The sequence below is a fragment of the Symphalangus syndactylus genome, chromosome 13, assembly GCF_028878055.3.
Source record: "Symphalangus syndactylus isolate Jambi chromosome 13, NHGRI_mSymSyn1-v2.1_pri, whole genome shotgun sequence".
Taxonomy (NCBI): domain Eukaryota; kingdom Metazoa; phylum Chordata; class Mammalia; order Primates; family Hylobatidae; genus Symphalangus; species Symphalangus syndactylus.
The window spans coordinates 60,057,057-60,072,413 of NC_072435.2; the positions used below are offsets into that span (position 1 = coordinate 60,057,057).

At 43.5% G+C, this 15,357-nt stretch overlaps 1 protein-coding gene and 1 pseudogene across 7 annotated transcripts in view; one reads left to right on the forward strand and one right to left on the reverse strand.

Moving 5' to 3' along the window:
• The window catches only part of ZNF566 (zinc finger protein 566), a 46,057-nt gene extending 33,904 nt beyond the window's left edge, over positions 1-12,153 (reverse strand). For 2 of the 7 annotated variants that reach the window (XM_063614149.1, XM_055239698.2), the window contains exon 1: positions 3,994-6,888. The gene's annotated coding sequence lies outside the window, so the exon portion shown is untranslated. Of the gene's footprint in view, positions 1-3,993; positions 6,889-11,689 lie in introns of those variants that run through there. The other 5 variants (XM_055239696.2, XM_055239699.2, XM_063614150.1 and 2 more) reach the window with 5 other exon arrangements.
• On the forward strand, positions 11,928-14,552 carry LOC129460997 (uncharacterized; annotated as a pseudogene).
• The last annotated feature ends 805 nt before the right edge of the window (positions 14,553-15,357 follow it).

Sequence of the window (15,357 nt, forward strand, 5' to 3'; positions counted from 1 at the left end):
TTTTGTACTTTTAGTAGAGACGGGGTTTCACCATGTTGGCCAGGCTGGTCTCAAACTTCTGACCTCACGTGATCTGCCCACCTTGGCCTTCCAAAGTGCTGGGATTACAGGTGTGAGTCACCACACCCAGCCTTGTGTGTATTCTTTATAAACATCTTCACTTTAAGATGTTTAAAGTGCCCAAAAGAATAAGTTATACTAAAATACTAAAGGAAGACTACATTGTTTAAGGGGAAGAACTGAATTAGTGATCAATGTTTAAATGTTTAAGAAAATTTTGGTGTTTTGCTTATTAGCTACAAGAACTTAATAAACTTAAAATTATACAAACTATAAAGAGCACTATTATTCTCTATGCACCAAGCTTCTTGATCATTAAACAATTCATCAATTATTTCATGTAAAACTGATGACCCAGAAAGTAGCACCATGTTATCAATTATCTAATGGCTTCCTCTACCCATAGGCACTCACTCACTGCATTTCCCCAGATGAATACCAAAGGAATACAAGTGTCTCTTCTTTAAAACGTAAATGCACCCTTTGATATTATTATTACTACTACATATTAAGCTCTTAGTATTACTTTATCAACCAAATAGCCTATGATATATAATAGCCAAGCATTGTGCCAGATACTAAAGAGTCAAAAATAATCCAGAAAGATCTGGAAACAGAGTTCCTTCTTCTATATTCCTCATTTTAAGCCCTCCTTTCTGGTCTTTCCTCCTGGCCTTCCTCTGGTTAAAGGGATGTCTTCAAATGCTGTACCTTCCAAGCAGGATGGCATGAAACATTCCCACTTCAACAGCTCCATACCATGCTTGTTGCATTCTCAACACTCCTCGTCTTTGCCCCAGAGGGCAGCCTCCCAGGCTGAATTTTTGCATCAGGAGATCTGCTCCTCTGTTTTAAATTCAGCCCTCATTAATGAAAAAAAAAAAAAAAAAAAGTCTTAAGAAATGAGAAAGAAAACTTCCTCAACTTGATGAGTAGCATCTACGAAATACCTACTGTTGGGAGAGACAGTCACCATGGGTCTCTCACATTCTTAGGCGTCTTGCTGGGTATGCCTAGAATGCAAGATTCTAACCACTCATTTCCCAGGGTCATTTATGCAGCTGATAACCTTGAGAGTCGAGATAAGAGCACAAACAGCAGGCTTGCTTCTGCTGACTATAAAAGCAATGGATTATCCAGGCTCAGTGTTCCTCAGTGGCTATGCCCATGCACTGCATGAATAGCATCCATGTAGACCCTCATGCTGTCCCCATGGGAGCTGAGAGAAAGAGGAACTGATGAACACTGATGCCTATGCTGCTTGCTGTGCCATGAGTAATAAAGTCTTTGTCTCTGATCCAGGGGTCTCATGTTTTCTGCCAGCATTCATGAAACTAACAGGCTAATGTATGAGCTTGTAGGAAAATATCAAATCCTAGAGCTAATATTATACCTAATGTTGAAACACTGAAAAATGTCCCGCTGAATCCAGGAAAAAAAGAATAATGTATATTATCATCATTTCTTTTTAACAATGTACTAAAAGGCTTGGCCAGTACAACAGGGCACGATGAAGAAATAAAAGGTATAAAGATTGGTAGGAAAGAAAGAAAACTATCATTATTCACAGATGATAAGTTGCAGACATAGAAAATCCTAAATAATAAATTCTTAAAATTAGCAAGTGAATTAAACAACATGGTCTCATATAGGGACAATATACAAAAATCAATTGCATTTCTAGTAACAAGTAATTGGAAAATTGTTTAAAATGTAAATACTATTCAGAGTTTCAATAATAAACACCAAATACCCAGGTATAAAGCTATCAAAAAGTTACTAAAAACGACAAAAAATTGGTAAGAGAAATTAAGGAACTTAACAAATGCAGACATATACCATATGTACTATAGATTGAATATTGATGTCAATTTTCCCAAAATGAACACAGTTTTTGATTTTGTTTTTGAATCAGGGTCTTGCTTTGTCACCCACGTCGGAGTGCCGTGGCACAATCAAAGCTCGCTGTAGCCTCAACCTGTGGGGCTCAAGTGATTCTCCCACCCCAGCCTCCTGAGAAGCGACGAGTAGAAGCATGCCATCAAGTCCAGCTACATGTTTGGGGTTTTGTTTCTTTGTCTGTTTGCGTGTTTGCTTGGTTTTAGTTGTTTTTTATTTTTTTGTAGAGACAGGGTCTCGCTCTGTTGCCCAGGCTTGTCTTAAACTCCTGGGCTCAAGCAATCCTCCAGCCTTGGACTCCCAAAGTGCTGGGATTACAGGTGTGAGCCACTGCATCAGGCCCCAAAATGAACACATATATTTGTAAAAAAAAAAAAAAAACCCCAGCAAGGCTTTGGGGGGAATAAGGTAAAAATTAGCAAGTTGATTCTAACATTTATTTGGAAATTAGAAGAGCTTATAATAGCCGAGATAGTTTGGAAAAGAAAAAAAGTAGGAGGACTAAAACTACAGATTTCAAGACAGCAGTACAGACAAAAAAATAAAACCAAACAGAATATAGAGTCCAGAAAGAGAGCCACATAGCCACATGTACATACTGTCACCTGATTTATGACAAAGACTCCATGCAATTTTTTTTCTTTTTTTTTTTTTTTGAGACAGTCTTACTCTGTCACGCAGGCTGGAGTGCAGTGGCACGATCTTGGTTTACTGTAACCTCTGCCTCCCAGGTTCAAGTGATTCTCCTGCCTCAGCCTCTGGAGTAGCTGGGATTACAGGTGGCTGCCACCACGCCCAGCTAATTTTTGTATTTTTAGTGGAGACAGCGTTTCACCATGTTGGCCAGGCTGGTCTCAAATTCCTGACCTCAGGTGATCTGCCTGCCTCGGCCTCCCAAAGTGCTGGGATTACAGGCGTGAGCCACCTTGCCCAGCCTCCATGCAGTTTAGATGGGCAAGGACAATCTTTTCAATAAACAGTGCCGGAACAACTAGGCACCCAACTGGAAAAAAAAAAATAACCTTTATCCCATACATAAGAATTAATTCAAGAGGGATCACAGACTTAAGTGTGAATGTGAATGTTTAAAAGCTTTGGGGCCAGGCATGGTGGCTCATGCCTGTAATCCCAGCACTTTGGGAGGCCAAGGCCCACCGAGGTGGACGGATCACCTGAGGTCAGGAGTTCGAGACCAGTCTGGCCAACATGTTGAAACCCCATCTCTACTAAAAATACAAAAAAAATTAGCCGGGCATGGTGGCAGACGCCTATAATCCCAGCTACTTAGGAGGCTGAGGCAGGAAAATCGCTTCAACCCAAGAGGTAGAGATTGCAGTAAGCTGAGATCACACCACTGAACCCCAGCCTGGGCAACAAGAGTGAGACTTCGTTTCAAAAAAAAAGCACTAGTCATAAAAGACAAAGCACTAAATAAATATCTGCTACAAAGATGGGGAAAGACATAAACAGGCAATCTTTAAAAAGACTGAAATGTTCAAACACACTCATAATGAGAGAAATAAGAAAACAACAATGAGGGCTGGGCGCAGTGGCTTATATCTGTAATCCCAGCACTTTGGGAGGCCGAGTCTGGTGGATCACCTGAGGTCAGGAATTTGGGACCAGCCTGGCCAACATGGTGGAACCCCATCTCTACTAAAAATACAAAAATTAGCTGGGCGGGTGGCACACGCCTGTAGTCCCAGCTACTCGGGAGGCTGAGGCAGGAGAATCACTTGAACCCAGGAGGCGGAGGTTGCAGTGAGCCGAGATCGTGCCACTGTACTCCAGCCCGGGCAACAGAGCAAGACTCTGTCTCAGAAAAAAAAAAAAAAAAAAAAAAAAGAAAATAACACTGAGGTACTATTTCTCATCTATTAGACTGGTGAAAACTAAAAAACATGACAACATATTCTGTTAGGTGGGCTGTGAAGGGAAACAGACATGCTCATACATAGCAAGTAGGAATAAAAACTGGTACAACAGTTCTAGAGGGGAATTTTGCAATACTTAACAAAACCACAAAGCACTTACCTTTTGACCCAGCAATACCGCTTCTAGGAATCTACCCTAAAGATACTCCTCCAGCAATAGAAAAATACATATATACAAGGTTATTGCAGCACTGTTTCTAGTAACAAAATATTATAAATGACCTAAATATCTATACGTAGGAAAGTGCTTCAATAAACTATGATAAATCCACAGGCTGCAGTATTATGTAACAATTAGAAAATAATTATGAATATCTCTTTAACTGCCTGAGTGTTATCCAGAATGTATCATTAAGAGAAAGAAACAATGTACAAAAGAGTGCCTAAAGAATGCTATCTTTAATGTAAAAAGAATACAGGTAACTCTTCATTTGTGCAAAAGAAACACAGCAAGGATAAAGCAGAAACAAATGAAGTTGAATATATACAAGGAGTCTGTGGGAACTAAGTTAATTTTTATTTATTTATTTATTTTGAGATGGAGTCTCGCTCTGTCGCCCAGGCTGGAGTGCAGTGGCATGATCTGGGCTCACTGCAAGCTCCACCTCCCAGGTTCACGCCATTCTCCTGCCTCAGCCTCTCGAGCAGCTGGGACTACAGGCGCCCGCCACCACGCCCAGCTAATTTTTTGTATTTTTAGTAGAGACGGGGTTTCACGTTAGCCAGGATGGTCTTGATCTCCTGACCTTGTGATCCGCCCGCCTCGGTCTCTCAAAGTGTTGGGATTACAGGAGTAAGCCACTGTCCCCTGGGAATGTTTTCACATTCAAAATAGTGTAGCCTGCTACAATCAACCAGGATGTGGGGGAACCCAAAATGCAACATCCTTAAATGTAAGAAAAATGTAAGAAAAAAAAAACCACACTGAAAAGAGTGGCAAAGAAAAGAACTAAACTGAGTAACTTTGGAAGATGTTTTTTACTATATGCTATAAGCTTAAAGAAAAAGAGCTACACAGAGATTCTCTACTGTAGTTAGTAAATGTTTTTTACACAGGTCCAGGTTGACAACTCTGAACTAATTTGCATGTATTCTAGGATAGAGCTAATTATTGATTCTGAGAAGCAGGTTTCTCACTGTTGGAAAATGAAGGAACAAGGAAATGGCCAAATTTGATGGGAGACAATTCTCCATGGGTCTTGCATGTTTCTGCGTATCTTGCAAGCAGAGGTACTAAGTGTTTCTGTTCTGCACTATTTTACCAAGTTGTTTATACAGTGAACACTCTTGGAAGACAGAGTCGGTCTCCTTCTACAGCAAAGGGTAGGCATTCTAACTGTCCATTACAAAAAATTCAGGTTTCCTCAGGTCAAGGGAACACACAGATACCTGTGTATTTTGCATAATCCTGGGTGTATGACTGAATCAGTGCCAAGAGAATGTAGATATTCTGAAGATTGCCATGAGCAACAAAGCATCCTTTGTCTCTGACTCAGAAGTCTAATGTCTTCTGAACGTTATCTGTGAAACTGACAAGCTAACTTACTAACTTACAACTAGGGTAAAATCTCAGTTCATAGTTCTTGGGAAAAGAAAATACTCTGTGGTACCGGAATAGAATTAAACACATGAGTGTAAACTGGTGTGTTTTTAACATATAAACAAATAAATAGACATAAATGTGCGTGTAGACATTTGTGTATTTTCTCACTCTCTCCACTGACCAGAACCAGAGCAAAGACATACCAGTAGCAATAAGCACACCAAGTGCCCAGATCTTGGTTTATAAATTCATTCTCCAATAAAAGAAACTAACGCTGCTTGGAGAAATTGCTGAGCCCAGAGATGGAAGAGGGAAAATATAAGATGAGCCTGGAACATCTTATGTCCCAGAAAGCGGGGTCGGGGGGAAGCTTTAAAAAATGATCACACGTTGAAAGGACACAAGAGCCAACTTAAGGAGCTTCTGATGGCCAAATATGGGAAAATTTGAACAGCAAAATAAACAAATAATAATAATAGAGAATAGAATAAAATAAATATCCATGAGTCCACAGGTAAATAATTGAATAAACAAATGGGGACAAAAGAAAAACTTCAGCTGAATTAAATGTAAAGGAGTTTCATTGAGCAATGAATGATTCGCAAATCAGGCAGCCCCCAGAATCATAGCAGATTCAGAGACACTCCAGGGATGCCTCATGGTCAGAACAAATTTATAGACAAAAAAAAGGGAAGTGACATACAAAAATCAGAAGTGAGGTGGAGAAACAGCTTAACTGGTTACAAGTTCTTGTTTGCCTTTTTTTTTTTTTTGAGACGGAGTTTTGCTCTTGTTGCCTAAGCTAGAGTGCAATGGCATGATCTCGGCTCACTGCAATTCTCCTGTGTCAGCCTGCTGAGTAGCTGGGATTACAGGTGCACTCCACCACACCTGGCTAATGTTTTGTATTTTTAGTAGAAACGGGGTTTCACCATGTTGGTCAGGCTGGTCTCCAACTCCTGACCTCAGGTGATCCGTCTGCCTCAGCTTCCCAAGGTGCTGGGATTATAGGCACGAGCCACTGTGCCCGGACGGTGTTTGCCTTACTTAACACAGTTTGAACACTCAGCAGTGTATGAGTGGTTGAAGTATTGCTGCTGGGATTAGCCAACACTCAGCTTGTTACAGGCACATACACTGTTACAGGCACACAAGTTAGGTTTGCAATTCTGTCTACCTATTAGGTTACAGTTCGTCCATCAGGACTCAAATATAGAAGTACAAAGTCCTTCTCAGGCCACATTTAGTTCACATTAACAGGAAGAAGAAGAGACAGCTCTTCCTTATAGTAGAATTTGAATTACCAAAGTGTAAGAAATGATAGAAGGAGAAAATCACCACTAGGCAAACATCACAGTAATAATTGTTACAGGTTAAAATTATCAATGAATGTTAAAACTAATAGGTGAGAAAGCATGATGAGAAACAGGATTTTGGCGTAGTTTCTTTCTTTTTTTTTTTTTTTTGAGATGGAGTCTTGCTCTGTCACCCAGGCTGGAGTGCAGTGGCACGATCTCGGCTCACTGCAAACTCCACCTCCCAGGTTCACGCCATTCTCCTGCCTCAGCCTCCCAAGTAGCTGGGACTACAGGCGCCTGCCACCACGCCCAGCTAATTTTTTGTATTTTTAGTAGAGACGGGGTTTCACCGTGTTAGCCAGGATGGTCTCGATCGCCTGACCTTGTGATCCGCCCTCCTCGGCCTCCCAAAGTGCTGGGATTAGAGGCGTGAGCCACCACGCCCAGCCATTTTTACATAGTTTCAAATTATTTCCCCACAAGATACTTATTAAATAAAGTGGGAAAGCAGTAATTTTACAGAGGAGAAATCTGGCAAACAACACTGTTACCAAGTTTTCAAAGTTAACATTGCTAATAATGAGATATACTAATATATGTATCTCCTGATATGACACATTGAGAAGAGTTCAACATCATTTCTGTGATCTTCTTGCCAAAACTGCCCAGTCTAAATCTAACCATAAGGAAACATCAGGCAAACGCAAATTGAAAGATATTCTACAGGCCGGGTGTGGCAATCCCAGCATTTTGGAAGGCCAAAGCAAGAGGATGGCTTGAAACCAGGATTTCAAGACCAGCCTGGGCAATATAGCAAGATGCTATCTCTACAAAAAAAAAAAAAAAAAAAAAAAAAAGAAAATAGCCAGGAGTGGTGGTGTGCACCTGTAGTCCCAGCTACTCAGGGGCTGAGGTGGAAGAATTGCTTGAGCCCTGGAGGTTGAGGCTGCAGTGAGCCATGGTCATGCCACTGCATTTGCACTCCAGCCTGGATGATGGAGCAAGACCTTGTCTATTAAAAAAAAAAAAAAAAAGTGGCCGGGGCTGGGCGCGGTAGCTCATGCCTGTAATCCTACTACTTTGGGAGGTCAAGTCGGACAGATCACCTGAGGTCAGGAGTTCGAGACCAGCCTGGCCAACATGGTGAAACCCCATCTCTACTAAAAATACAAAAATCAGCCGGGGGTGGTGGCAGGTGTGTGCAATCCCAGTTACTTGGGAGGCTGAGGCAGGAGAATCGCTTGAACCCAGGAGGCAGAGGTTGCAGTAAGCTGAGATCGCACCATTGTACTCCAGCCTGGTGGACAAGAGCGAGACTTCGTCCCAAAAAAAAAAAAAAAAAAAAAAGCAGTCAGACGCGGTGGCTCATGCCTGTAATCCCAGCACTTTGGGAGGCTGAGGCAGGTAGATCACGCACGCAGGCAGGATTTCGAGACCAGCCTGGCCAATACAGTGAAACCCTGTCTCTGCTAAAAATACAAAAATTAGCTGGGCGTGGTGGTGCGCTCCTATAGTCCCAGCTGCTCGGGAGGCTGAGGCAAGAGAATCGCTGGAACCCAGGAGGCGGAGGTTGTGGTGAGCCAAGATCGTGCCATTACACTCTAGCCTCCGTGACAGAGACTCCATCTCAAAGAAAAAGAGAGAGAGAGAAACAGAAAAGAAAAAAAAAAGATATTTTACAAAATAACTGGCCAGTACTCTTCAAAAGTGTCAAAGTCCTAAAAGATAAAAAGGATTAAAGAACTCTCACGGACGGAAGGAGACTAATGAAACAAGACAATTCAATGTGGGACCTTGGATTGGATCCTGAAACAGTAAAGAAAATTTAGCAAAATTTGAAAAAGGGCTCTAATTTAATTAAAAGTGTTCTATCAGCATAAATTTCCTGGTTTTCATCATTGTACTATGGACACCTTCAGAGTATCTGCAAATTCCTTATACTGTGTTCACAACATGAAAATAAAATTTTAGGCCAGGCATGGTGGCTCACACCTGTAATCCCAGCACTTTGGGAGGACAAGGCAGTTGGATCACCTGAGGTCAGGAGTTTGAGACCAGCCTGACCAACATGGTGAAACCCTGTCTCCACTAAAAATACAAAATTAGCTGGCCGTGGTGGTGCAAGCCTGTAATCCCAGCTACATGGGAGGCTGAGGCAGGAGGATCACTTGAACCTGGGAGGTGGAGGTTGCAGTAAGCTGAGATCATGCCATTGCACTCCAGCCTGGGCAGTAAGAGCGAAACTCTGTCTCAAAGATAAAAAAAAAAGAAAGAAAAGAACATTTTTAAAAAATTTAAAAAGGGGAAAGTGCACACAAAAAAGAGGATATACAAATGGCCAGTAAACATACAAAAAGGTGCTGAACATCATTTCACATCAAGGAAATACAAATTAAAACTATGATGAGGCTGTGTGCAGGGGCTCACACTTATAATCCCAGGATTTTGGGAGGCTGAGGCGGATGGGAGTTTCACATGGTGAAACTCCGTCTCTACTAAAAATACAAAAATTAGCTGGGCGTGGTGGCATGCACCTGTAATCCCAGCTACTCGGGAGGCTGAGACAGGAGAATCACTTGAACCTGGGAGGTGGAGGTTGCAGTGAGCTGATATCACACCACTACACTCCAGCCTGGGCGACAGAGCGAGACTCTGTCTCAAAAAACAAAACAAGACAAAACAAAACAAAACAAAAACCTATGATGAAACTGCACCACACAACCAATAAAATAGTTAAAAGACTAACCGTACCAAATTATGGAGAGGATATGAAGCAACTGGAACTCTCATACATTGCTGGATGGAGTGTAAACTGGAACAACCACATGAGAGCTTGGTAGTATCTATTAAACATGTAGCCTACCCTATGATCTAGCGATGCCACTCCTAAGTATTAACCCAGGAGAAAAGCCTTCATGTGTTCACCAAAAACACGGTAGAGTGTTCACAGCTGCAGCATCACTTGTAACAGCCCCAAACTGGAAGCCACCCAAATATCCATCAACAATGTAATCGACTAATATACAACATATCCCCAGTGTAATGAGAACTAAGTACAATTACACTGAACAACATGAATGAATTTCACAAACATAATATATAACAAAAGAAGCCTGGCATAAAACAGTACATGCTGTATAATTGCATATATACATGAAGTTCAAGAATGTGTAAGACAGCCAGACACACTGGCTCATGCCTGTAATCCCAGCACTTTGGGAGGCCAAGGTGGGCAGATCACCTGAGGTCAGGACTAGCCTGGCTAACATGGGGAAACCCTGTCTCTACTAAAAATACAAAAATTAGCCAGGCGTGATGGTGGACGCCTGTAATCCCAGCTACTTGGGAGGCTGAGGCAGAATCGTTTGAACCCAGGAGGCGGAGGTTGCAGTGAGCCAAGATTGCATCACTGCACTCCAGCCTGGGCGACAAGAGCGAGACTGTCTCAAAAAAAAAAAAAAAAAAAAAATAGGTAAAACTAGTTAATGATAGAATTCTGAATAGATTGTGTGGGGGAGAAATTACTGAGAAGGGGTATGAGGAAACCATCTCAGGTCCTGGCAAAGTTCTTTGTATAGATCTAGGAGTGTTACACAGCTGTACACTTAAGATTTGCACACTTTACAGAGGCTCTATGTATCTATTTACAGCCTTCTGCTCTGTTGTTGCCCAGGCTGAAGGGCAGTGGTGTGATCACGGCTTACTGCAGCTGCAAAGTACTGGGCTCAAGCAATCCTCTCATCTCAACCTCCTGAGTAGCTAGGACTTATAGGTGCCAGCCACCATATCCGGCTAATTTTTTATGTATGTATGTATTTATGGTAGAGTTAGGGTCTCACTATGTTGCCCAGGCTGGTCTCCAACTCCTGGCCTCAAGCGATCCTCTCACCTTGGCCTGGCAAAGTGCTAGGATTACACACATGAGCCCCCACACCTGGCCTAAAAAAATTTTTTAACTCTTGGAACTATGCTTTGGTAGGGATATGGAGCAATAAGATATTTCAAACATTGCTGTTCAAGTACAAATTTGTGCAGCCACTCGGGTATATATATATTTTGACACTGTTAAGTAAAGTGGAAGATATATGAACCGGCAATTCTGATGGTAAACTCACGCATGTGTATCCCATGTGAAAGAATGTTTGTGGCTGTGTTGTTTATAAAAAAAACTATAAATAACTAATAGGGCATCATTACTAGAAAGGATGAATAATTGTGGTATACTTCAGAAGGGAGAATACAATATAGTAAAGAAATTGAATTAACCGCGATTTTATCTAATAGGGATGATTCACAGAATTGTAAAAATAAACCAAAGACAGTAGACAACATTCATATAGTTTTAAAACGGGGAAAAACTGGAGTATAATGCCTAGAGAAGTAAACATAAGTGATAAAACCTCACACTGTGTGACTTACCCAGCCACACAAACCTGATCACACTCCCACCATGGGGACATTCAGCTACAGACAATCCACGCCCAAAGCAACAGGGTCGCACACGCAGGGCCTCTATCGGTCACATAAGCACAAGCGCACACTTACCGGGGAGACAGTCACAGTCACAACCACATTGTCACAGTCGGCGCACACCTGTACCTGGTCACAGTCACGATCACACATTAACCACAGCCACACACACAGATAGAAACATGCAGTTACTCGCAGGTATCCCCACCTGAACTCTGCCGCACACAGTCACACAGCACATAGTCGCATATCACTACGGGGACAAACGCAGTAACACTCAACCAGGCACAAGCTCCCCACAGCCGCACACACAATGCCGCACGTGGTCCCGCTCCCTCTCACACACACCAGCAGCCACAGTCTCCGAGGCCGTGCTGCACACGGTGTGAGCGTTGGAAACACACTCATCACAAGAGCAGCCTGTCACAATCACGCGATCATTCACACACCTCCACACAGACGCAAGCGCACACTTTCAATCTCACCTCCACCGCCGCACAAAGCCGAGGCTCGGCCCCCGGCCCCGCCCTCTCCCGGGTTCCTCACCTCAGGCCTTACGAGCTTCCGAAGCAGCAGAACCCTCCCCGGTACTGGGGTAGTTGCTGGTAAAGCCCTGAGGGTCCCGCCAGCGCGTGACTTGGAGGTTGAATTACCGCGAGAAGTACAGTCTTGCAGAGGAGACCTCTGGGAAGCATAGTCAGAGACGTATCAAGGCCGGACAAGATGGCTCCCGATTGTCAGAATTCCTGTCCGCGCCTAGCGTCAGCTCCGCCGAAAGGATCGCCCCCTCGTCAAACTGCTCGCGCCCCAGAGGCCTCATGGAGCCCCGGCTCAGCCTCGGGCCTTGGCCCCCAAAGAAAGCCACTCCGACCTGTTTGAGATGGGCTTAGTTCCCGCTCCCGTCCTACTGCCCCCAGGCGCTGGACAGCCTCAGAAAGAGGACAAGTCTGCATGGAAAGATAATCGCACAACTAAGCCTTCTGGGAGATGTAGTTCGGAGCTGGGAAGGCGGTTGGACCCTTCGAAAGTCATCTTAATTGCTCTCACAGATAAGCCGGCGCTGGGCTGCAGGCCCGAGTACTGTGCGCCCAGAGTGCGCAGGCGCAAACATCCTGGGTTGCTGTTTTGGCCTCTTTGTTCGGACGTGAATTTTGTTTAGTGCTCCTTAGTGCAGAGGGGTTATGGGACCAGAGGTTGTGAGACTCAAAACTGGTTGGGGACGCAGAAGGGGTGTAGACCAGGAACCTGCGACGTGATGGGGGGAGGTCGAAGGGAAAGGAATCGCCAAACGTGGGACGGGTTTGGAGAGGCAGAAAAAGAGGAGTCTGAAATTGCAAAGGGCAGGTGTTATTCTGACTTCTGTGTGCTTTGTGATAAATGAGTGGGACAGGAAGTAAGAGGAGTTTCACTTTCTCCTTCTGCAATTATTTGTGTACTTGGACTAAGTGTATCTCATGGCCAGTATTTGACTGCTTTTGACCTATAAAGGTATTGTGTACACAGTCATGCATAGTTTAATAATGATATATTCTGGCCGGGTGCCGTGGTTCACGCCTGAAATCCCAGCACTTTGGGAGACTAAGGGGTTTGAGACCAGCCTGGGCAACATGGTGTAAACCCCGTCTATACTAAAAATGCAAAAATTAGCTGGGCGTGGTGGTGTGCGCCTGTAGTCCCAGCTACTCGGGAGGCTGAGGCGGGAGAATCACTTGAACCCAGGAGGCAGAGATGGCGGTGAGCCAAGATTGCGCCAGTGCACTCCAGCCTGGGCGACAGAGTGAGACTTGGTCTCAAAAAAAAAAGGATACATTCTGAGAAATGCGTTGTTGGGCAATTTCATCATTGTGTAATAATTTCATCATTATAGAGTGTACTGACACAAACCTAGACGGTATAGCTGACTGAACACTTAGGCTATATGGTATAACCTGTTGCTCCTAAACTACAAAGCCATACAGCATGTTACTGTACTGAATACAGTACATGTACTGAATACAGTTGGAACATTGTAGGGACCAGCCCCACAAGGTCTGTGGGTTTTTCTCCCCGTGTGCAGAGACAAGAGGTGGTAGAAATAAAACAAGAGGTGGTAGAAATAAAGACACAAGACAAAGAGATAAAAGACAGCTGGGCCCAGGGGGACCACTACCACCAAGACGCAGAGACTGATAGTGGCCCCGAATGCCAGGCTGCGCTGTTATTTATTGGATACAAGACAAGGGGGCACGGTAAGGAGTGTGAGCCATCTCCAATGATAGGTAAGGTCACGTGGGTCACGTGTCCACTGGACAGGGGGCCCTTCCCTGTTTGGCAGCTGAGGCGGAGAGAGCGAGAGAGAGAGAGAAGACAGCTTATGCATTATTTCTGCATATCAGAGACTTTTAGTACTTTCACTAATTTTGTTACTGCTATCTAGAAGGCAGAGCCCAGGTGTACAGGATGGAACATGAAAGCGGACCACTAGTGTGACCGCTGAAGCACAGCATCACAGGGAGACGGTTAGGCCTCCAGATAACTGTGGGCGGGCCTGACTCACGTCAGGCCCTCCACAAGACATGGTGGAGTAGAGTCTTCTCTAAACTCCCACGGGGAAAGGGAGACTCCCTTTGCTGGTCTGCTAAGTAGCGGGTACTTTTCCTTGGCACTGACGCTACTGCTAGACCGCAATCCGCTTGGTAACAGGCGTCTTCGCAGAAGCTGGCGTTCCGCTAGACCAAGGAGCCCTCTGGTGGCCCTGTCTGGGCATAACAGAGGCTCACACACTTCTGGTCACTTCTCACCATGTCCCTTCAGCTCATACCTCTGTATGGCCTGGTTTTTCCTAGGTTATGATTGTAGAGTGAGGATTATTATAATATTTGAATAAAGAGTAATTACTACAAACTAATGATTAGTGATACTTGTGTATAATCATAGCTGTGTCTATATCTAGTATAACTCTTGTTATTTTGTATATTTTATTATACTGAAACAGCTCATGCTGTCAGTCTCTTGCCTCGGCACCTGGGTGGCTTGCCGTCCACAGAACACAATGGTAAGTATTTATGTATCTAAACATATCTAAACACACAAAAGGTACAGTAAAAAAAACCAGCATAAAAAGTAAAAAATGGTACACCTGTATAGAGTACTTACCAAGAATGGAGGCTGCAGGACTGGAAGTTGCTCTGGAGAGTCGATGAGAGGTGAGTGAATGTGAAGGCTAGGACATTACAGTACAACACTCTAGACTTTATAAACTCTGTACACTTAGGCTACACTACATGTATTTAAAGTTTTTCTTCCATAATAAATTAACCCTTGCTTGCTGTAACTTTTTTACTTTATAAATGTTCAAATTTTTAAAAACTTTTTGACTCTTCTGTAATATCACTTAGCTTAAAACACAAATACATTGCACAGCCCATGTGGGATCTGTATCTCTTGGTAAGGAAATGTTCCAGGTCAGATGTCATTCTTATGTGGCCACATAGAGGTAGAAAGACTGCATATATGATACCGCCTTTCCCAACCATGGGTTCATATTCTAACATATCACAACAATGCCCAATACTTATGGGGTCATAGAAAATAGGATTCACTATGGTTGGAGAATTTCCAGAGCCAATTTAAGTTCAGGAATGCTGGCAATGAGAATGATGAGTAGGAATCAGTGTAATGACTTACATAGTTGAAACAATTAACTGGGCCAGGTGCGGTGGCTCACGCCTGTAATCCCAGCACTTTGTGAGGCTGAGGTGGGCGGATCACCTGAGGTTAGGAGTTCGAGACCAGCCTGGGCAACATGGTGAAACCCCGTCTCTACTAAAAATACAAAAATTAGCTAGGCATGGTGGTGCACACCTGTGATACCAGCTACTCGGGAGGCCAAGGCAGGAGAACCGCTTGAACTTGAGAGGCGGAGGTTGCAGTCAGCCGAGATCACGCCACTGCATTCAGGCCTGGGTGACAGAGCAAAGACTCCATCTCAAAAAAGAAGTTAAAATAAAACATATAGCCATTATTTTTCTGTTTGGGGCAATTTTAAAGTTTTTCTTTTGTCACAAAAACAGGAATGTACCCATGCAAAGGCTCGAAATAGGCCATTTTTTTTTTTTTTTTTTTTTTTTTTTGAGTTGGAGTTTCGCTCTTGTTGCCCAGGCAAGCTGGAGTG